Raw genomic sequence first — 24,044 nt, 5'->3', positions numbered from 1 at the left:
CCCCCGCACCCCTGTGGCTGCGCTCTCCTCGCGGCTCCGAAGCTCCCCGCTCCGCCTCCCGCAGTCTCCGCCCGCGAAGGGGCTTCCTAGTGTGTGGAAACCTTTCCTCCTTCACAGCTCCCTCCCACTGGTGCAGGTCCCATCCCTATTCTTTTGTCTCTGTTTTTTCTTTTTTCTTTTGCCCTACCCAGGTACGAGGGGAGTTTCTTGCCTTTGGGGAGGTCTGAGGTCTTCTGCCAGCGTTCAGTAGGTGTTCTGTAGGAGTTGTTCCAGGTGTAGATGTATTTCTGATGTATTTGCGGGGAGGAAGGTGATCTCCATGTCTTACTCTTCCGCCATCTTGAAGCTCCTGCAACATTTATTTTATAGCTGGAAGTTTGTACCTCTTCATCCCCTTCACCTACTTTACCCATCTCCCAACACTCCTCCTCTGGTAACCACTAGTTTGTTTTCCGTATCTGTGAGTCTGTTTCTGTTTTGTTATATTTGTTCATTTGTTTTGTTTTATAAATTTCACATGTAAGTGATATGATACAGTATTTGTTTTTCTCTTATTTCACTAAGCATAATACCCTTCAGCAGGTCCATCTATGTTGTTGCAAATGGCAAGATCTCATTCTTTTTTATGACTTAGTATTGTGTGTGTGTGTGTGTGTGTGTGCGCGTGTGCGTGTGTGTGTGTGTGTGTGTGTGTCTTCTTTAACCATTCATTTATAGATGGGCACTTAGGTTTCTTCTATACCTTGGCTATTGTAAATAATGCTCCTATGAACATTAGGGTGCTAGCAATTCCACTCTTGGGTATTCATCAGAAGAAAATTAAAACATTAATTCACAATACTTAAAAAAATATACCTAATGTAATAAAGTGAAGAAAATGCATTTGTAGAAAAACATTTCTTTCATATAAAGAAAAACTGATATTAAAATGTAAGAAGACCCTAAACCTCAGGTAAAACATTTAAAAAATTTCTAGCTATCTCTTTTTTCTGCCAGGCTCCTCATGGCATAACAGCTTTGCAGGAAAGCCGTGTACAAAATAACTTTCTTACCAGCCCTTTCTGCTCTCTGGTGTTATAAAGTTAGTTAATTTAGAATATCAATAATCCTTCTACAATGGTTTAGATGGGAACAAACTCTACTGATATGTTCAAGCCTGCAGATGGTGGCATGCATCTGAAATATCCCCATGCAAGAAGCATCAGGACCTCCTGTCACTGCATTTACTGTTGTGGGTCTTGAGTGGGTGCAGAATTGTGGGGAGATCAGAGATGTTATAATATTGGGGCTTCTAAGTGTTTAAGACCCTCACTCTCTTTGAACTTGGCTCATACTTGGCCTTCTTGGAACCCTCTGTTTTGGAGTATGTCAGGTTGCTAATAAGTCTCTCTATATCCTTCCAACAGAAACGACTCCCCCTTCCTTAATCCACCAGCTCTCAGGAGCACTTACCCTGTGCCAGGCATGTCTGTGAGCATTTTATGTGCAGTAACTCATTTAAATAACCCTAAAGAACCATCACCACTTAACACAAGAACATGGACCTTAATAACTTAGCAATTTTTTGGTCAAAATTGCTCCAAAGAATACACACAGGGCTCTCATCTTAGCGGGGTTGATTTCTCTACTTTCTGGAAAGCAGGCAAAGGAGTTTTCAATGTGTGGGTTTATGTCATTCCTCACACATTTTGTGAGTCAGCTGCTGTCGAAGAGATGGCCCACGTTGCTCTAACTATTGTTTACATTCTTTTGAAAAAAATTGACAGACAGAAATGTAAACATTTTCTTCTACACAGGCCATTTCAGAAATTGGGCTAACTGTTTATTGACTTGCCAATATCAATCTTTTAAAGAAAGGATTCTGCTCTTCAATGAGGAGACATTTCAAAAATTGAGTTAGAGGTTGTATAGTAATAGCAGAAAGGTGAGGGCAGCCATTACACCTCCAGGCAAAAAGGACCAACTGGAAATATAAACCAAAAGGAGAATATTGATCTTATACTCTGGAGATGTTCACCTAAGTGGTGTCACTGCAGGTTGTCAGGTCTGGCTTTCTGCCCAATATCCTCCTTTCTAATCCTCCATGAGCAGGAAGGGCAATTTCGGCTGCCTGCCCAGCAGGTGATGTAAAATCACCCAGGACTTACCCCTGGGGGGCGGGGGGAAACAGAAGAGGCTGACTAGGTGCTAAGGTAAGACTTGCAGTGTAAACTTGTTTCCTGTGCATGTTCCAGGGCCCCATTTCTTTAAGGACTTTTTGTTTTTAATCTATTTTATTTCATTTGTTTATTTATTTATTTTTAAAATTTTTATTGGAGTAGAGTTGATTTACAATGTTGTATTAGTTTCAGGTGTACAGCAAAGTGATTCAGTTATACCTATACAAATATTTATTCTTTTTCAGATTCTGTAAGGATCTTGAGGATAAACTGCAAGTTCTTAGAAGGGAATAGAAGCAATTTGTGGCAACCATCTCTGTTCTCAATTAACGGCATGGGTGAGACCGCAAACAGACCTGCACTAAAGATGAGCAGCCAGGGTTAAAACAAGCCAACTGAACACTTTTCCCCTTGAAACCTTTCCTCATTAAACCTGGAGAAAGCTTTGAGTCTAGCAACTGAGTACAAAGAAGTTTGAATACAGACTAATGCTTCCTGAACCACTGTCAACCTTGTGTCTCTAGAGCGTGCTGTGCACAGGCCGGCATCTCTCTATCAGCTCTGACATGGAGTGAGGGAAAAGCACACATTTTTATTCATTTCAATCAGGTTGCTGTTTATCTGGCATACTAAAGAGGGAAATCGGGCCCTTTTTAATTAGGGGAAAAGCAGAAAGACTCATGTGAGAACACTGCAGTCAAGCATATGTCATCTTAACTACTCAGGAGCTGTAATTGCTTCTCTCCCGGATTGCCTGCTGGGTGTCGAGTATCAGTCTACTTAATTTAACACGAAGCAATTGAGGATGCTGTTTCAGTCGTTGACTAGAGAGAGAAACTACCCTCAGAACAAAGTTAACTTTACTTCTTAAGAATCCCTTCTTAATGAATCTGATTTTTTTCTTTGTTGTCAATGTGCTTCTCTACTTTTGCTTTAATTTCTCTCACATTATGCCCTTTACCATGTTATCATTTTTAACTTGGTTTATTCTCTCATTATCCTTAAACACAAGTGGGACATAATCTGATTAGGTTTACTTGTGAAGCTATGCTATTTGAATCATGTATTTATTTGTTTATTTCACAGAATTTTTGGAATGTCTTTATGGTAATATCAGAAATGGTAATGAAGATGGAGAGATAAGTCCCCAGGCAAGGTCCCAGTGGTGGAAACAAATAAAGTGAGTCGTCTCCATGCAGGGTGGTGGGTGCTGCTATGAAGGTGAGGGTCAGTGCACTGAAGGTCCAGAGAATGGCAGATTCCCTGAAAGGCTGCTTTAGTGGAGAATCAGAGGAAATTGGGATCCATTTTGACTGAGTAGCTGGGGAAGAATATTTCAGGCCAAGAGAATAGGAATGGGGCAGGACAGGAATAAAGATGCAGACCTACTAGAGAATGGACTTGAGGACATGCGGAAGGGGAAGGGTAAGCTGGGATGAAGTGAGAGAGTGGCATGGACGTATATGCACTACCAAATGTAAAACCGATAGCTAGTGGGAAGCAGCCACATAGCACAGGGAGATCAGCTTGGTGCTTTATGACCACCTAGAGGGGTGGGATAGGGAGGGTGGGAGGGAGGGAGATGCAAGAGGGAAGAGATATGCGGATATATGTATATGTATAGCTGATTCACTTTGTTATAAAGCAGAAACTAACACACCATTGTAAAGCAATTATACTCCAATATGTTAAAAAAAAAAAAAAAGAGAGAGAGAATAGGAATGTTTTTGCCAATGCAGGAAGGCAGGAAAGATCATGCTTCATTCAGGGAACTATATATGGCTTGACAGTGGGAGCAGAGCACCTGTCAGGGGCAAGGAAAGGTCAGGAAAGACCCTGACCAAAATATTTGTATGGGAACAATGGAATCTCATTGAAGAACTTTATACAGATTTTGTTTTGGTAAAATGATAGAAGGTGAGCTGAAATGGAAGATAGGGATGAGACTACGTGGGATGTCAGGGGACCAGCAAAGACTCAGAGCAATACTGACTGTGGTGGGGTCATCAGTGCAGGAGAGAAGATGATGGCACGGAGCGGGAGTGGTTAGCACTTGAGGGAGGATTGGTTAGTGGTGATGCGAGGGAGGGTGGTCTCTCAGGCGCTCCCAGGTATTGACTGCTGTCAAGGAAACCTGATTTGTGCCCAGAGATTTCCTTGTAGAAGGAAGGGGAGGCAAAGGGCAGATTCTGTTTTGTTAGAGATTTGGGAGGACCAGAAAGGTTCAAGAGGGATGGAGGTTTGGGGAAGTGTCCAGGTGGTAAGCAAAAGCCCGACGTAGGGGGGACCTTGTGTGTGCGGGTATTCTGTGAGGAGAAGATGGATGGATGTTGGCATGGGATGGAGTTTGAGTCCAGCAAGCAGAGGGGGAACTTGCTTCTGAAGAATTCTGGAGTTGTGTTTCTATGTAAGGATTTTAAAATTGGGTTTTTAAATGATGTACCATTCAAAACAATGGAGATGTGTTGACACTCTTAGTGCCATCATGGATGAGCTGAGAACCATCTGGACAGAGAGAACCTGCCATTGCTGATCTGAGGCAGGGAGCTCCAAGGCCAAGTTCACCCAAGCAGGACTTCCTCAGGGTGGTAAATTGGGCTGCACACACTCCTGGGCCGGAGGAGTTTCCTGCTCCCTTCCCTTTACTTTCAACTAGTTATAATTTCAGAAAACAAGTCTATTATGTAAGGTGTTGCTGTTTTTATATTTTATTGTAATGATCCGATTGCTCTAACATGTGTAGCCCTGTACAAGAAATACCTCATCTGTGTCTTGCAACAGCCCTGGGAGGAGGCTTGAGTAGGGACAGCTGAGTGATTAAACCAAAGAGAGCCCTGGTTTTGGAGTTGGACAAACCTTGGCTTATATTTCTCCTGTAGCACTGAGTAGAGACATGATCTTGGTTTCCTTATCTGACTTCTTTGAGACTCACTGTGTATATGGGGATAATAGTAACGCTGTGTAAGATCGTGTAAGAAAAATTGTCTGTGGAGGCCCTGATAAAGAGTTGGCACTTACCTGTGCCTGCATTTTATTATTGATTTTCTGCAGCAATGAGTGAACACAACCTACATTATCTTTCCCTTTGCCATCCTTTCTATATTCAATGCCAGAATCCTCTCACTCCACCCCTACAACCCTCAGTGGCTCCCCTGTGTATGTGACTCTAAGACTCCATATGGGTGTACAAAATAGACAGTGAATCACACTTTCTTGTGTGTTTATTCTCAGCAAGGGCAGGAACCCTGCTATTAGGGAGTCTTAGCTCAGGGCCTGAGTTCTTGATGACTGTTGCTGCCATTGACCTGGTCCAGATATTCCTCTGTGATCTTAAAAAAGGAGTTGTTAAAACTTGTGTGCTTATAATAACAACAAAAGGAATCTAGAAGATTATTAGATCCATAAGAAATCAGGCAGTTGTAACCAACTCCAAATATTCAGAAATATAGATTCAAATATGACAGTATGAATTTTCTGGAGCTGCTGTAACAAATTGCCACAAATATGGTAGCTTAAAATAACAGAAATTTATTTTCTCACAGTTCTGGAGAAGAAGTCTGAAATTGGTATCACCAGGTCAAAATCAAGGTCTCAGCAGAGTTGCTCTCCCTCCAGAGGCTCAAGGGGAGAATTTGTTCCTTGCTTCTTCCAGCTTCTGGTGGCTGCCAGCGTTTCTTGGCTTGTGACCACATCACTCCTGTCTCAGCTTCTGTGGTTAAATTGCCTCTTTCTTTTCTGTCTGTGTGTGAAACTTCCCTCTGCCTCTTTTTTTGTTAGGGTACATGCAATTGCATTGGGTCTTCATGGAGAATCCTAGATGATCTCTATGTTTTGTTTAAGTTTTTGTTTTTTATTAGCATTTTTACAAATGTTGCGTTATTTTCTGCTGTATAGCAAAGTGATTCAGTTATAAATATATATATATTCTTTTCCGCTATGGTTTATCATAGGATATCGAATATAGTTCCCGGTGCTATACAGTAAGACCTTGTTTATCCATCCTATATATAATAATTTGCATCTGCTAATCCCAAATTCCCAATCCATCCTTCCCCCAACCCCTCTCCCACTTGGCAACCACCAGTTTGTTCTCGATGACTATGAGTCTCTTTCTGTTTCATAGATAAGTTCATTTGTGTCACATTTTATTTATTTATTTATTTATTTATTTATTTATTTATTTTGCGGTACGCGGGCCTCTCACTGTTGTGGCCTCTCCTGTTGCAGAGCACAGGCTCTAGACACGCAGGCTCAGCGGCCATGGCTCACGGACCCAGCCGCTCCATGGCATGTGGGATCTTCCCGGACTGGGGCACGAACCTGTGTCCCCTGCATCGGCAGGCGGACTCTCAACCACTCTGCCACCAGGGAAGCCCTTGTGTCACATTTTAGATTCCACATATAAGTGATGTCGTATGGTATTTGTCTTTCTCTTTCTGACTTACTTCACTTAGTATGATAATCTCTAGGTCCATCCATGTTGCTGTAAATGGCATTATTCCATTATTTTTTATGGATGAATAATATTTCATTGTGTGTGTACCCCACATCTATGGACATTTAGTTTGTTTCCATGTCTTGGCTATTGTGACTAGTGCTGCTATGAACATAGGGGTGCATGTATCTTTTAGAATTATAGTTTTTTCCAGATATATCTCTTTATCCTGAGATTCTCAATCACATCCATAAAGTCCCTTATTGCCACGTAAAGTAACATTCACAGTCCAGAGATCATGATGTATGTTTACAGCTCTGATGTTTTTCTAGCCCATCAAAATGACCTCTAGTTGCCCCTCTTATGAGCACCCCTGAACCTGTCACCTGCAGCCCTTGCTTTCTGCTCAGATCCCTTCTCTCAAGGACCCAGTGTGTTTCTGGATGATCCTCTTCTGTATGTTCCACTCCATTCTGTGGGTCAGAGCTTAATATAACTTACAGAGAACTGGTTACAACGCAATCACAGACATTCAGACTTTCAGTGACACTTTCAATGGCAGTTTCTCTTGCTCTGCTTGTTTTTTTCCCTTGTAATTGCTCAAATTGCTTCTTCCTTTGTGGATATCTAACGTCCTCCTGGGTCCATGCCTGATCCTGGTGGCCCACCTGGGCACAGCCAAGTCCTCATGAACTTTGGCTGACTCACAGCACCCAGACTGATGTGACTACACCAGGAACAAGTTTGCTTAGTCATTCTCTTGTTCTCACCATTAATTTTCAGCTAATCGGTGATATGAAAGGCAATGGATCTGTAAATTTTGAAAACCATAGGGGAAAAAAAAATCAATAGGCACTTTTATTGTCTCTTGGTTTCTGAGCTAAAATTATAGATTCTTTTATCACCCTTAGCCAAGATTAACTTCCCCACATACCTTATTTTTTAAAAGCATTGGTCTTCTAGCAGTGTCAACACCATTGTCTGTAAACTCCTTCATATTTAATGTCTATACATTTGTGAAACTACTGATACAATATTTCTGCTTCGATGCTCCTTTACCACCTGCAAGGAGAGCTAAATTGCTAAAAATCTGCCTCTGTTTTCTGTATTTTTACAACTGTTTACAAATGAGAATATGAGTTATACTCATAATGACAGGCTTAGTTTTATAAATGTTTTTTGATATTTAAGGGAAAGTCTCCATGCTGAGGTCCAGTGGCCCTGGTCCTAAGTCTAGGATGACAAGCCCCACTCTGCATTTCCTACCTCAGTTTTTTGTGATTTGCTGCCCACATGTGCCTTTTCTATCACTTTTCTTCCTCAACTCCTGCTGCTTCTGGAAGCCCCCATCCTCACCCTGCTGTCAAGGACAAATCTGGGGAAGGAACTTCAGAGTGTACACCCTTCAGGGTTCGTGACATTAAAACGAGACATCTCTGATGAAAGAGCTGCCTTAATTTGCATGAAGGATGTTGTTGTGAAACATTCATCCAGGACAGTCAGCAAGGAAAACCCGAGCATCAAAATGCTGCCAATGAGCATGGGGACTACTTCCAGAGAACCCTGGCATCACCTGCTCTGAGGTCTATGGGCAGAACACTGAGAGAGGATCATGAGGTTATAGTTTTGGGAAGTGAACCTAATCTCTGGGAGAATGCCACCTGCACCAGAATGGAAGGTAAGGGAATGGATAGATGTTAATAGAAGCAGTAAATCCATTCCTGGTGCTATGCTATGACCCCACATGTGGACAGCTTCATCTCTTCCCAAGGAAGCTATGTGTGGGATAGCATGATGCTACACAGAGTTCTGGGTAGTGTTCATACACTGCTCCAGAAATTCAGTGTGGTTTCTGTGTTTTGCTCAGTTCTCTCAAAAATTAGGACTTAATGCACTGATTTTAGATTTCATAGGGCCCACAATTTGGTCCGTAAATTCTATATAGTTTTTCAGTCTTCACTAGATATGTTCATAATCTGATTATTTCAACAAAGAAAGAAAAGGCATTTTGAAAAATAACATTTATTTTAAGCAGTATAGATTTCTTAAATATTGACAAGAAAAAAAGAACGGACAGATAAAAGTCCAGTTTCTCATGAATGGTTCACTTTGGAGGAAGATCGAGTATTATAGAGTATTATAGAAATCACAGTGTCAATACAAATAAATCAACTTTTTATCTAGACTGATATTTTTTTGAAATACAGGAATAGGGTTAAAACCAAGTAGCGATTTGGTACATTACACAGAAGTATTGGGATGCTTACGAATATTTTGGGGGTTTTCTCATGATATACTAGTAATTGTTTTCTAATTACAAATATACCATGTTCACTGTAGAAAAAGTGAAAAATTCACATGCACCCCTATGTTCATCATGGCATTATGTATAAGAACCAAGATATGGAAACAACCTAAGTGCCTAATGATAAATAAATGGATAAAGAAGATATGGCATATATATATATACAAAATGGAATACTACTCAACTATAAAAAGATGAGCTCTTGCCATTTGGGACCACATGGATGAACCTTGAGGGTAGTATGCTTTGTGAAATGAATCAAAGGGAGAAAGACAAATACTGTATGATTTCACTCTTATATGGAATATAAACAACAAACAAACGAAAATAAATGAAAAAAACAAACCAAACAAAAGCAAACACGTAGATACAGAGAACAGAGTAGTGGTTTTACCAGAAGGGGAAGGAGCAAGGGAGAGTGAAATGAGTGAAGGAGGCGACTGCATGGTGATGGACAGGAACTAAATTGCTTGATGGTGAGCGTGCTACCATGTATACAGAATTAGAAATACAATGCTGTACACATGAAACTTATATATCATTATAAACCCATGTTACCTCAATAAAAAAGTGGAAAATTCAGAGGAATAGAAAGAAAAAAAGACCAAAATCACCCATAATTCTGCCGCTCAGTTCCAACCACAATGCATAAGTAGATTTTTAAATTCTTTGACCCTATGTTTCGAGTTCAGTGTCCTGCTTTATTTTTTTATTTGACACATAACATGTTTCCAATGATCTGGGAGATGTGACGTATTGCCTGATCTGCATAATGAGATGACTGACATGCTCAGGTGGTCAAACCACTCTCCCTTGGCCATCAGAGAGGTGCCGATTTTCTTAGCCAGTATCTATAATGCTCAATGAGCATTCTTAGACACATATCTTTTCTTTTCATCCACTTTTCTAATTATTCTCCTAGGATAATGTTAATATCAGTTTTTAAAAAGACTCTGAAACTTTCCATTTAATTGTAGAATCCAACAGAGTTGTGGGTAGATTGTACTGCTGGCAGTGTGGGAAAGGGGAGATGTGAGAATGGGCCTCTTTTGTGGCTTAACGGTGACAACTCACAAGTATCTGAGCCTTTCAGATAAAAAGATATGCCAACTTATGTTTTATTATCAGGATATATTTAAGTAAGACAAGAGCTGCAGGCTTCCGGGTTGTAGGTCATATTTCACAGGATGTAGCAATAACTTCAAAGTTTTTGTGTCCCTGTTTCACAAAACAATTTTTTTAACATCTTTATTGCAGTATAATTTCTTTACATTGTTGTGTTAGTTTCTGCTGTATAACAAAGTGAGTCAGCTATACGTATACATATATCCCCATATCCCCACCCCTCCCTCTTGCATCTCCCTCCCACCCTCCCTATCCCACCCCTCTAGGTGGTCACAAAGCACTGAGCTGATCTCCCCGTGCTATGCAGATTCTTCCCACTAGCTATCTATTTTACATTTGGTGGTGTATATATGTCCATGCCACTGTCTCACTTCATCCCAGCTTACCCTTCCCCACTCCCCATGTCCTCAAGTCCATTCTCTACATCTGCGTCTTTATTCCCGTCCTGCCCCTAGGTTCACAAAACACTTGCAAGGGCAGTTTTCATATCAGAAACAGGATAAAGTGACATATTTTAGCAAAGGCTTCACACTGGACAAGAGTATGAGAACTGAGAATTCACTAGGTGGTCTCATTTTCCTACTTTATAGAAACCAACATTTGTGTTAGCATATTCACAGATCAGTGTTGGCTGTTCTCTAGCTGTAGGAAAAAGGAACATTTTTGCCCTCTCCCTTTTCTGAGATTTCTTTCACCAGCAGGCATGGTGACCTTTGGTTTTCAAGGGCATAAATAAAGGCATTCCTTTATCCCCTACAGAAAGGGGAAAAAAATGTCCCAAGACACTGAAAACTTACAATATGCAAAGGAAAATAAAAATAATTACAGCTATAATGCCTTCTTGAGAATGAAATTTCAGGATCAAGGTCTACGAAATCTGTTAAAGGATTTTGCCTCCAGAGGCCAAATTATCTTCTATAATCATTACATCAACTTACATTTCCATCAGCAGTAAGTTTGTGAGCACCCAGGGCATTACATCATGCTTTAAAAAATCTTTTAAACACCTGTACTTATTTCTAGCGAGATAATGCTGCATATTTCTGAAAATATTCCCAGGGCTGATAGAGAGAGGCAGAGAAACACATTTTAGTTGACATACTAAGTTCTGTGTAACTTTGAAAGACCCTGGGTTAGTAGCTTCTCTTTGTAGCTTTAGCTTCTTGATTAGATTTGGCCCAGGTCATTTTGAGGGTTGGCCTCTATTAAGCAAAACCAAGATGTGAAGGTTGGTAGAGTTACTGTAGAAAAATAAAATCCAATACAACAACTTTGTATTATAAATTAGTGAGGGAAAAAGTCCCAAGGACAGCATCCTTACATTTGACTCTGTTGGTAATGAGAGCTCTGCAGAGCTTTCTCGCACTGCCTTCTCTTAGCTGCCAGGGCCATTGCCACCAAGCATATATTGACCAGAATATGGTACATCACTCAAGTCTGGAGCACTCATAGAAGTGAGCTTGATCGATGTGTTCTTCCTTACCGATGAGGGCCCTTCCTCCAACTCTGCCGATCCTGGACAATGTATGATGGGACAGCCATCAAGCTGTCAAGCTGCTACTGACCACCTCTGCCTTCCTGCCAAGACCAGTATTCAACAATGTCAGAGTGGTAGGTGGAAAAGCAAATGAGACTTCTAGAAGGTTGTAAATCTCCAACTCCTTGGCCTCTGGGATCTATTTTACTGCTAATAAAAGTCATCAGGAGAAATACATGCTTTGAAGGGAAGCCATGCCCTTCATTTAAATAAATTTAAATGAAAAATAACAGCATAATTCAGGAAAATTGAATGCCACTTTCTCCCTATTCTGTCACCCATTTGCCTGGGCCATACTGTCTTCAAGGGCACATTACAGAATCTGCACCAAAACTGAATCTTTGTAAAAAGAGCATTTTTGCAGGAAATGTGCTGCATTGTAAATGTTACACAATTGTCAGCTTGTATTTGATTATTCTTCCCAAGTCTATAAGAAAAATTAAGTGATACAATAATAGAAAAAAATCACCTTTTTCAAAAAGAATATTTACATGTTAACAAGCACTGCACTATAATGGTTATTTGTGTGGTATAATTTTAAGGACCGAACAGTTGAAATATCTTTGGGACTAAATTGTAGTGCTTTGGCTTTAAGACACAAACTCACTGAACAATAAAACTGGTGTTAAAAGTTGTGATAATAATGCCAAGCGTGAAGTTGGATTCCATTGATGTTTGTAAAGCCAAAGGTAAGTAGAAGGAAAAAAAATAAAAGGTTTTATTGTCATTATTATTACTTTGAGATGGCCAAAGGATTTGGAATGGAAGAAAAACATAAAAGGTTTGAGTGCCATGAGAATGGAAAGTGTTTTGTTTACAAAATATTTTCTATCCAGAGTACTGCAGAGGCCCAGTGAGTACTCAGTAAAGATTTACTGGTTGCAGTGGTGAAATGAATGAATGGATGGATGGATGGATGAATAGTGCCTGGTAGGTATGGGAAGAACAAAGGACCATAGGAAGTATTAGGTCTTCAAAATCCATACTTAAAGGATGACAGTCAAGAGCTACATGACCAACCAAAGATGGCCCTATGGAGGGGCATGGGCTGGTTGTTGTAATTAACAGTGAAAATCCGTTTGCCCACCTGTGATATTTCTCTGTTCAAGCAGACAACCATAACAATATGCATACACCCAACACACAGTTACACATATCTCAGCTTTATAAGATAAGGAATACTGTGCCAAGTAAATTATATGTTAAGCATAGAAACATAGGTATTTATCAGTATTTGAATCAGTTAACAATTGACTAAATATAAATATATAGCTATACACAAGACATGGGAAATTTTTGGTTCATTGTACCAGTTGAACCAAACATTTGACACTCACATTGGGATTGCTTTTAACAACTTAATTTTTGGAATGTGGACCTGTAGAATCATTCCCTAAAATAACTAAGTTAACTGAGTAACTAAACTATGGCAGCAAGCAGAATCCACTTTCTTCTCTCTATTAAAGGAAAGGACAAACAGCTTTAGCTGCTTCAGTGTTTTGGTTTTACCAAGTTTGGCAAATTCGAGTTGCTGAGCAACTCCTTTTAGGGTTACTAGGGTTTAGAAATAAGTTCTCGTGTTGTTCTCGTCTCTGGACAATAAGGAGGGGCTGTTTTAACCTATAGCCCGCAATGGAGCCTGTGGTTCTAGTCACCATAAGCTCCTTGAGGCCAGTGGGTGTGCCCTTCCAAAGCCAGGCTCTTCTCTTCTCCAGGCTGTTCCTCCAATGAATGAAATTCCCCTCTGAAAGATAACAGAAGTGACGCAGAGGTGTGAACATCCCACTTTGCTCACTTTCCTCAAGACTATGATATTAATATGCCTCAAAAAATTAATGTGCACATTTCTAAAGCTTTCTGACCTTTTCCCTTTGGACTTTCTATATGGTCATTGTCAAAAAAAAAAAAAATCACTGAGCTTCTGCAACTATCCTGTAGGAACTGATACATTTCTAACAGTTTTTCTGCCTGAAAAAGTCTTGATAATTCCTTTGGGTTTGCATATCTCCCACTCAGGTGCGCACTGTTCATGTAGCTATCTGGGGTCAATTTGACAATAATTCAACTATGTACTATATTCTCTATGACTGACAACTCAGATCATTATCTGTAGAGATCTGAATTTTAAGGTTAATAGTGGGGTTATCAGAACTTTAACTGGAGTGCCCTTGGCCTATTTCTTTAGGAATTACGGTGTAGATTTAACTTACAGTGCTTCAAGAAATAACTCCATGTGCATTTTAATCCTCAAAACATATTCATATCTAATTGGAATATCCTATAATCAAAGCAGAACTTGAAAAACCAGAATGTGCAACTCTGAGATAAGTAAAAACCAACATAACTGTACCATCTTTGCAGCATGCAAACTAGGCTTGACAATTGACAATTTAGTAGCCTCCATGGAATCATGAAATAAGGCTAGCTTTAAAAGGTTCAACTCTATTTTTAAACCAAAGAGGAAAATAAGGTTTTAAAGCAAAGAACAAATCTCCCTTAAGCACTGACAGTAACTTTCCACATCTAGCTATTGCAGATGCAGGGCTGAATCCCAACTGCCTTACGGCAGAAAAAAGTCCTAACAGTAAAGGAGGGAAGGATTAAAGCTGCCTTTGTCCTGAGTATGCAAGTTGCAGGGATCTGTCTCCCTGGTTGTTCATAGTTCACATTTCAGTGACTGAGGAAGCAGACAGTCTCCCTGGAGTAAAGCTCAGGTTGATTGGAGTCTCCCTCAAAGGGCTTCTGAGAGCTTCACTGGAAGGTTTGAAGCAGAGGCCAAAGGAACCACTTCCCTTCCTTTGAAACATGAAGGAGTTCTTGAGTTGCATCACAAAAAATTTCCAGGTTCTGGAACTGCTAAGAAAAAGTTTCAAGCCCTATTCAAAACTCAAGAAGTAGGAAAATGAGTGATGTTAGTGTTGTCTTGGCAGCACTGAAAATAAAAGACACAGAGCAGGGATGAGCTGGTCTCGGCAGGACAACTCTTCACTACTGCAAGTGCCAGTTACGTTGGGGAGCAATCATAGAACTTCTAGAATGCTTGCCACATGCAGGAAAGTTGATGCAGTCCTTCATAAGATACATACAGTTTCCCTCTAGCTGACATCCTTAACAAATCTTTGCTAAGACTTCTGTGTGATGCAGGTGGATATAGAAATGGCAGGTCATTTGCAATGGCTGGAGGAGAAGTGTAGTGCCTCTGTTTTAAGACTCTTCAGTTACCATGGAGGCCAGTGACAGCAGTAGACTGGCCAACTTTGAGATACTGCAGGACCCCAGAAGGGCCTGGGTGATGGGGTTTTTTTCTTGCAAAAATTCTTCTATTAAAATAACACATGCATGAGGTGAATAAGTAGCATGGCATTTTCTGAAGTTCTAAGTATTTACTGTAGTTGATTGAAGAGTGCAGAGTGTAAGTGACTGAGGTATAGATAGATAGATAGATAGATAGATAGATAGATAGATAGATAGGTAATGGATGGATGAATAGGTACTGAGATAAATGATAGATCTATAAGTAAAGATATAGATATGAATATAGATAATCTGTTGGTTCTGTTCCTCTGGAGAACCCTGACTGATAAAAGCAGTCTATCATAGAGGTGAACACTCAAATCAGGTTGGCTATATCTGATTCCCCTACCACTATGGAGTTGCAGAAAACATAGGAAAGTCACTTAACCTCTTTCTCCATCAGCTTCTTCATTTGTACAATGGAGGTAATATTAGCATCTACCTTATGATTTTTTGTGAGGATTAAATAAGCTCACACATTTAAAATGCTTAGAAAATTTGTGGGCCCATAGTAAACATTTCAATATCTGTTAACTATCTCTATTAATATTGATAAATGCTGTTGCTTGTTAAAATTCTCTAAGAGTATGTACAACACTGAATATTCTGTGAAGTAAGACTGATCTCCTCAAGCAAACCACTTCAGGAATTCTTAGCAGACTCCAATACCCTCTAAGATTGATAATTTGCATAAGAGCTGCTTTAAGGTTCTGGTTCATGTGTGTTTTTTTTTTAATCTGCTGTGAGAAATATTAGGTTCTGGAAATGCTATGTATTGAAATACCTGTGCAGTTTTGTATTGATGGAGATGAAGGCCTTGAGATGGGCCCAAAAGCCACAATACCATTTTGAAAAGAAGTTGGCCATGATTTAAAAAGTTGTTTCCTGGAAATTTTCCACCACAATCAAAAGATCTTTGCTTATGCACACATCCTGGGTCGCTTACAGTGAACACGTAGATGCTTCTGATGTGCTACTAGATACTAGATATCACGTGTTACGTGATACTAGATCTTGACATGTGGACCCCTCTGCTATATTCTCTTCCATTCCAAGAAGCCAGATATGCTTTAGAATGAGGTTTCCTGTTTCAACTTTGTAAAAATTATACATGATTGTTATAGAAAATTTATGGAAATTTAATAAATGTAGAAAATTTGAAGGGAGAAATATTAAAGAATTCCAACCTTTTTCTCTACCTATTTTTAAACATAATTGAATAGTATTTCCAGACTAGTATATTTTAAGTTAAACATCATATCAGATTTTCTGATTATGAATAATATATGCCACCTTAGAAAATTGGAAAAATGTAGAAAAATATATCAAAAATTACTTGTAAGCTCATAACAATAGAAATCCCAGTTTTGAGTGGTGTAGGGTTTTAGTTTTTCCTATGCATTTAACAATTTTAAAAGTTGTAATCAATACACTGGCTATGAGGAAGATTAACACAGAATGAAGCACAGATTGTTGATGAGAAAAGCCATGAAGGGGAGGTTTGTGTGAGATGATAAGTCCTTTCAATCTCTGTAAAAACATATTTATTCAACTCAGTAAGGTATTTTTCAATTGTGTCTATGCTCCTGGTTTCTGTTGTACTTGTTCTGCTTTCTTCTATGAAAACAGTTTACAATTCTCGGCTTGGATAAGCTTTCTGTGTCTTCCATCTCTGTCCCTTTCTCCATCATTACATAAATTTTCTTTTCCTGTTCCTTTTCATATAGGATAGTTTACCAAGTGTGACCCACTCTCACTAATGTAACGTTCTATGGCAAGCTTTGCTTCATGCTGCTTCTCTTGTCCATCCTCAGTGCTATTGAGTTTCAGCCTACCCACAGCTCTTTCTTTGTCACTTCTCTGGCTGCCTTTTCATCTCAGCCTGTTTGTTCCTAAAACCTTTCTGCTCCTTTTGACAAAGGACAGGTCAATTTGGATATTGGTGAATATACTCCTCACCGATCAATGGTTTATGGTACTAATTTTTTTCAGTGATATGCTTTTTCTCTGAATTTTTAGAATGATGTTCCCATTTCATTACTTCCTTGCAGCATTTATTTTTAAATGTTCTATTTTTTTGCAGTCTTTCTTTTTCAAAAGTCCTATATTTTTCAGTATTTTTTCATAAGTTCTGTTTTTCCCCTGACTACTGTCCAACTTTTTGCCACTCCAGAGTTGGAGCAGATAAGCCCATTATAAAATTCAGCATCCCTTGCTACCAGGATTCTTTCTGCTCTTGTTCCCACCTACACTGTGGGGACTAAGTTTCTAAGATGCAATCTGCTACCTCCTGTCTTTTTTGCTCCACTGTCTGCCAGGCTGTTTCTGGAGCGTTTTGACCTCAAGGCAGGTGTTGATGATGGTAGAAATCAGAAGCTCAGCTGCTTCTAGAACTGCCAGCCAAGATGAAGAGAGACAATTAAATATTTTTCTGATAGGTAAAGATCTTTTATTTCTAAACCTCAGAGCACAGGGTGCCAAAAGCACTTCATGCTATAGAATTAAAAATGATAAATTCACATTTTAAAACTTAGCTGATTTTTTTTAACAGAAAGAATACACATGTTAGTATACAAGTCCTTAAAATATTGAGAAATATTGATAAACTCTTGACTCAAAGCCTTGATAGTAAAATGCTCTCAGCTGGTTATTGCTATTGCTATTGATCAGTATGATTCATTTTCTCCTGTGCTATAACAAATTACCACAAACTTAGTTGGCCTAAACAGTACAAATTTATTATCTTTCAATTATTTAAGTTAGAAGTATGACAAAGATCTCACTGGACTAAAATCATGGTATGGACTAGGTTGTGTTCCTTTCTGAACGCTTTCTGTAGGGGAGAATTTACTTGCTCGCCTTTTCTAGCTTATAGAGACCACCTGCATTCCTTGGCCTTTAGGTCCCTTCCTCCATCCTCAAAGCCAGCAATGGCAGGTCAAGTCCTTCTGTCATCTATGTCACATCTCTTCCTGACCCTTTTTAGGTCAGCACATCTTTCTCTAATCACAGCTGAGGAAGTGTCTCTACTTCTAAGGACCCATGTGATTACATTGGATCCACCCACATAATCAAGGATAACGACTCATCTCAAGGTTCCCAATCTAATTCACATCTGCAAACTCCCTTTTCCAGGTAAAATAATGTACTAATAGGTTTGGGGATTAGGGCATTGACAACTTTGAAGGCTATCATTCTGCCTGTCACAAAGAGTAAGGCTGGAAAACATTTACCAGCCTAAGAACAATAGTGAAGTTAAAGGACTTCCCATCAGATTTGTAATTATTCATGTCTTTGTCATCATAAAAGAGAGTAATTTGTAGGAAGCTCTCTTTCAGTGGTTTTCATGTAACCTTTAACCTTGAGTTGCCGATGCTTGCATACTACTTTGTGGTTGAAACTATTTATTTTTTTCCACAAAAAATTTAACCACTTTATTGAGGTGTGATTGATGTGTAAAATGGTGTACATATTTAATGTACTCAACTAGATGAGTTTGGGGATAAGCCTACACCCGTGAAACCACCATCACTATCAAGGCCTTAAACAACCCATCACCCCCCAAAGTTCCTTCCCACCACCTGCATTATTATTATTGCTTGTGTGCTAAGAACACTTAACATAAGATCTACCCTCTCAGCAAATTTTAGATATATAATACAGCATTGTTAGCTATAGACACTATGCGGTAGAGTAGATCTCTAGAAATTATTTATCTTGTATAATTGAAACTTATCCCTCAACCAACATCCCCCCCATTTCAAACTCTCTACAGTCTCTGGCAATCACCTTTCTACTCTTTGCTTCTATTAATCTTACATTTTATTAATTGGTATTTAATATGTTTTGTGTGCTAAAAATTAACTGATATTTTTATCTATATCTATATAGATATAGATGTAAATAATGATATTTATCATGCATTATATGAAAAATGAGTATATAATAAAAGTGAAAAAGCATATAACAACACATTATATATAGTATATCCCCATGCAAAATATATAAATGTATAAATAGTCACAAAAGAAATTTAGAAATGCATCTTCCCAAATCCTTAACAGTGGTCATCTCTGAAAAGTGAGTTACAGGTGATTTTCTTCTCCTCTTTTCCTTAATCTCCAATTATAGTTGTGACTTGATGGAAAAATATGATTGCAATAGTCACCCTCAAAAAGGGTCCCAACAAACTAATAGATGGTATAAGTTGTAAGAAAACATCCTAGAGGTAATGAATGAGCTTCTTGTCCTATGAAATAATAGAAACTTAAAACATTTCAACTTGTGTTATAATTAACATTGCTCTGAAAAATAAGTTTTGGTACTAGCTGGTGTTTCTAGTAAAGGATGATGAAGTATAAAGAATAAGAGACTGGAATTTTTCCATACATTTTAATAATTTAGTAGCATAAATTCAGATATGATTCCATGGCACTTTGGGTAAATCCCAAAGCTGGAGAATTCAGCACTATGGAATGAATTTTCTAACTGCTAGTGGGGTTGCACTGCACTCCACTCTGTGGAAGAAAAATGGCAGAAGTCATGCAGAGAAGGTGGTGGAGCATGATTTATGTACAAAATGGACTTCATCTTGGGTGGAAGTAACACCAGAGGTGTTGATCAGGTCAGGTAGGCAAGCTATGTATTTCACATCTCTTTTTCTCCTTTCATACAGCAAAATACTGAAGGACTCTCAGAATTTTATATCCTGATGATTCTGTGAGAGAACAAATAGAATTGTCATGCTACACTACAACCCTAGAGTGAAAACTCTCTACCATCTTCTCCATGAGGCCCAGAAAAGTGAGATTTGATGATACTTTTTCAGTGGCAAATATTTTCCCTCAGGCATAAATAAACATCAATTAAGGGTCTTCTCTCATATATTTTCAAGTAAAATAAAAACTTCTCAGCATATAAATTCCAGGAAACATGCTGAATTTCTTTAATATAACCCCCTGTATCAAACTACCATTTTGTGTAGTCTACACTGAGCCTAGATGTGGAAGAATGCCAAACCACATTTTATTTATGACATTGTAGGCTCTATAAGTTCTTTGTAGGCTCTAGCCATGTTATGATGTGACACATTTTTTCCTGATTATGAAATAGCAGGTGTTCATTACTAACCTGAAATAAAGACAAATCTGAAAAACGAAGTAAAAAAGCACTCTATAGGCCCATATCTCAGAAATAACCAGTTACCCTTCTGGGCTTTTACTGTAAATAGAGTAACACACAATATTGATCCACCAGTGATTGCAGTTCCACATCAACCCACATGAGCATGCTGGCAGTTTCAAAACTAACTTCCTTTCAGAATCACTGAAGAATTATGTTTAAAATAGCTTCCTGGGCCACTTGCCAGTTTTAATACATCAGAATTTCCAGGTGTGAGCCTCAAGAATTTATCATTTTAACAAGCTCCTTAGACATTTCTTATAAACCAATTCAATTCCAAAAATAAATGTTTGGAAGCCACTGACAGATATCGTGATTATTGATTCCTGATTATTGGTGTCCCTCTCTCCCTCACATGCAGTGTTCAACCCAACAACAAACTTTGTAGCTTCTACCAACTCACAGCTCTCAAAGCTGACCAATAACACCACTTACCTGCCTTGCTACCATCCTGGGCAAAGCAACAATCATCTTTTGACTGGAAAATAGAAGCAGCTTCCTCAATGGCTTTACCGGTTTTGCTCATGCCTAGAATCATATTGTTAAAGTATAGATGGATGATATTGCCTATTACCATCTACTGGTTCCCACTGCAGTGACAACAAAATATAAACGTTTTTCCCAGGCTTTCAATGCTCTACACAAGCGGTCCTCAAACACACCCTTTCAGCCGTGTATGCTAGAAGAGTCCAGGGATACTACTAAACAGTACACAGGACAGCCCCTGCAACAACAAATTTTCTGTGCCTAAATGTCAGTAGTGCTGACAGTGAAAAGTCTGCTCTACACAAGCTGGGTCTTCTACTAACCTTGTGTTTGTTCACCATTGTAGCCATTTTCCTCAATTCTCCCATCTGTAGAATGTGCTGAGCTCATTTTTACATCAGAAAATTCCTAATTACTTGTGGGAGAGCCAGGATGAGATGCCTTCTAACCTGCACCAGGTTTGGTATGAGTGTGAAATAAGCTTTGTGTGTGCTGAGTCACTGAGACACAAGGGCTGTCTGTCCCCACAGCAGACAAATGTCTTAACCTGACTCATATACATACTCCCCAAGCCAATGAATACACGTTACCAACATGGATTTTTAATGGCTGTACTATTTTCCACTTAGGCTATGCCACGATTTATTTAATGCTACTCCATTGTGAGAAGAGTTTGTTTTAGTGAAAAAGAAATATCATCAACAAAAACAAACAAAAAACAAAACAAGAAAACCTCCTAGAACTAATAGAGAAACTGTCTTGTGCACTGTAGGACATTTATAAATAGCAGCATCCGTGGTCTCTACCTGCTAGATCCCAGGTGTGACAACCAGATATTGCCAAATGTTTCCTGGAGAAAAATCCCCTGTTTGAGAACCACTGATGTAGAGCATTACAAACCTGGGAAATGCATCTATATTCTGTTGTCACTGCAGTGGGAAGCCAGTGGATGGTAACAGACAGTGCAGTGAGATAAGCTTACTTTCTCAATCACTTTCCTACACACTAGCAACAAACAAGTAGGATTTGAAAATTAAAACACCATACAACTTTTCATTAGCACCCCCCAAGATGAAATACTTAGGTATAAATCTGACAAAACATCTACAAGACATATATGAGGAAAACTACAAAACTCTGATGAGAGGGGAAAACAAGTAAATGGAGGGATACTCTATGTTCATGGATAGGAAGACTCAATATTATCAAGACGTCAGTGCTTCCCAACTTGATCTATAGATTTAATGCAATCCCAATCAAAAGCCCAGCAAGTTACTTTATGGATATTGAAAAACTGATTCTAAAATTTATATGGGGAAGCAAAAGATCTAGAATAGCCAACACAAAACTGAAGGAGAAGAACAAAATCAGAGAACTGACACTACTTGACTTCAAGACTTACTACAAAGCTACAATAATCAAGAGAGTGGTGTAAGAATAGACAGATAAATATATGAACAGAACAGAATCCAGGTATAGATGCACATAAATATAGTCAACTGATCTTTGACAAAGGAGCAAGAGCAGTACAATGAAGCAAAGATAGTCTTTTCAACAGATGGTGCTGGAACAACTGGACATCCACAAACAAAAAAATGGTTTTAGATACAGACTTTACACCCTTCACAATTATTAATTCAACATGCATCACAGACCTAAATGTAAATGGCAAAACTATAAAACTCTTAGAAGATAACATAGGAGAAAACCAAGATGACCTTTGGTATAGTGATGACTTTTTAGATGTAACATGGATCACAGACCTAAACGTAAAAGGCAAAACTATAAAACTCTTAGAAGATAACATAGGAGAAAACCTAGATGACCTTGGGTGTAGCGATGACTTTTTAGATGCAACACCAAAAGCACAATCCATGAAAGAAAGAATTGATAAGCTGGACTTCATTAAAATTAAAAGCTTCCACTCTACCAAACACAATATCAAGAGAATGAGAAGAAGACAAACTAAAGATTGGGAGAAAGTATTTGCAAAAGATACATCTGATAAAATACTCTAATCCAATATATACAAAGAACCCTTAAACCTCAACAGTAAGAAAACAAACAACCCAATTAGAAATTGGGCCAAAGACCTTAACAGATACCTCATTGAAGAAGATTATACAGATGGCAAATAAGCATATAAAAAGATGATATATAAGGGAAATACAAATTAAAACAATGAGATATTACTATACACCTATTAGGATGACCAAAATCAGAAACACTGACAACACCAAATACTGGAGAAGATGTGAAGCAACAGGAACTCTCATTCATTGCTAGTGGAAATGCTCAATGGTACAGCCACATTGGAAGACAGTTTAGTGGTGTCTTACAAAGCTAATCATACTCCTCCTTTATGATCCAGCAATTGTGCTCCTTGGTATTTACTCAGATAAACTGAAAACATATCCACACAAAACCTGTAAACATATGCTTATAGAACCTTTTATATATAATTGCAAAATAACCGAGATGTTCTTCAGTAGGTGAATAGGTAAATAAACTGTGGTACATCCAGACAATGGAATATTATCTGGTGCTAAAAATAAATGAGCTCCCAAGCCATAAAAAGACAAGGAAGAACCTTAAATGCATCTTCTTAGGTGAAAGAAGACAATATGAAAAGCTACATATGGTTTCATACCCATGACATTCTGGAGAAGGCAAAACTATGGAGGCAATAAAAAGATCTGTGGTTGCCAGGTGTTAAGAGGGGTGGGGAGAGATGAATAGGTGGAACATGGAGGATTTTCAGAGCATGAAAATACTCTGTATGATACCATAATGGTGGATACATGCCATTATACATTTGTCCAAACCCATAGAATGCACAGCACCAAGAGGAACTACTATGTAAACTATGGACTTTGAGTGATTTTGAGGTGTTGATGTAGGTACACCAATTGTAACAAATGCCTCTTGTGGGTATTTGTTGATAGTTGGGGAGGCTCTGCATGTGTGGAGGCAGTAGGTAGGTGGGAAAATTCTGCACCTTCTACTCAATTTTGCTGTGAATGTAAAACTGCTCTAAAAAAGTAAAGTCTTTTCAAAAAAGAAATGTCAAAGAAAAAAAATCACATTTTCCACCTTATGATCTCTGCAAGGTCAAGGCATACTTTCTTTGTCTCCCAGTTTTGACCAGGGGTTTCCAAATGCTGGTCTTCTGAGATTTAGTCAGTAAAACCATGTTCATCTTCCACAACAATTTCATTGCTTTGTAACATTTGAACATGAGACAAGGAATGACCCCTGAGCTGCCTTTAGTAAAATTTCTTAATATTTTGGATCCAAACTTGTAAAGGGGGTGTTGGCACTTGCTACTGTGGGTGACTGAGATCCGTGATACCCAAATGCCCCAAGGAGTGCCCCATGCACAGCAGGCATTCTGTAAGTGTCACCGTTTGTGGTCAGTCGCTGTGGTCTGCTATGGGCACTGCTCAGATTTTTAAGTGCTGAGCAATTGATGGGAATCAGGGAAGGGAACCTGCTCTGCTGAGATTTTTTTTTTTATAGGGA

Source organism: Lipotes vexillifer, unplaced genomic scaffold (genome assembly GCF_000442215.2).
Source record: "Lipotes vexillifer unplaced genomic scaffold, Lipotes_vexillifer_v1.1 scaffold1463, whole genome shotgun sequence".
NCBI lineage: Eukaryota > Metazoa > Chordata > Mammalia > Artiodactyla > Lipotidae > Lipotes > Lipotes vexillifer.
Note: the sequence above shows the minus strand (reverse complement) of the source record.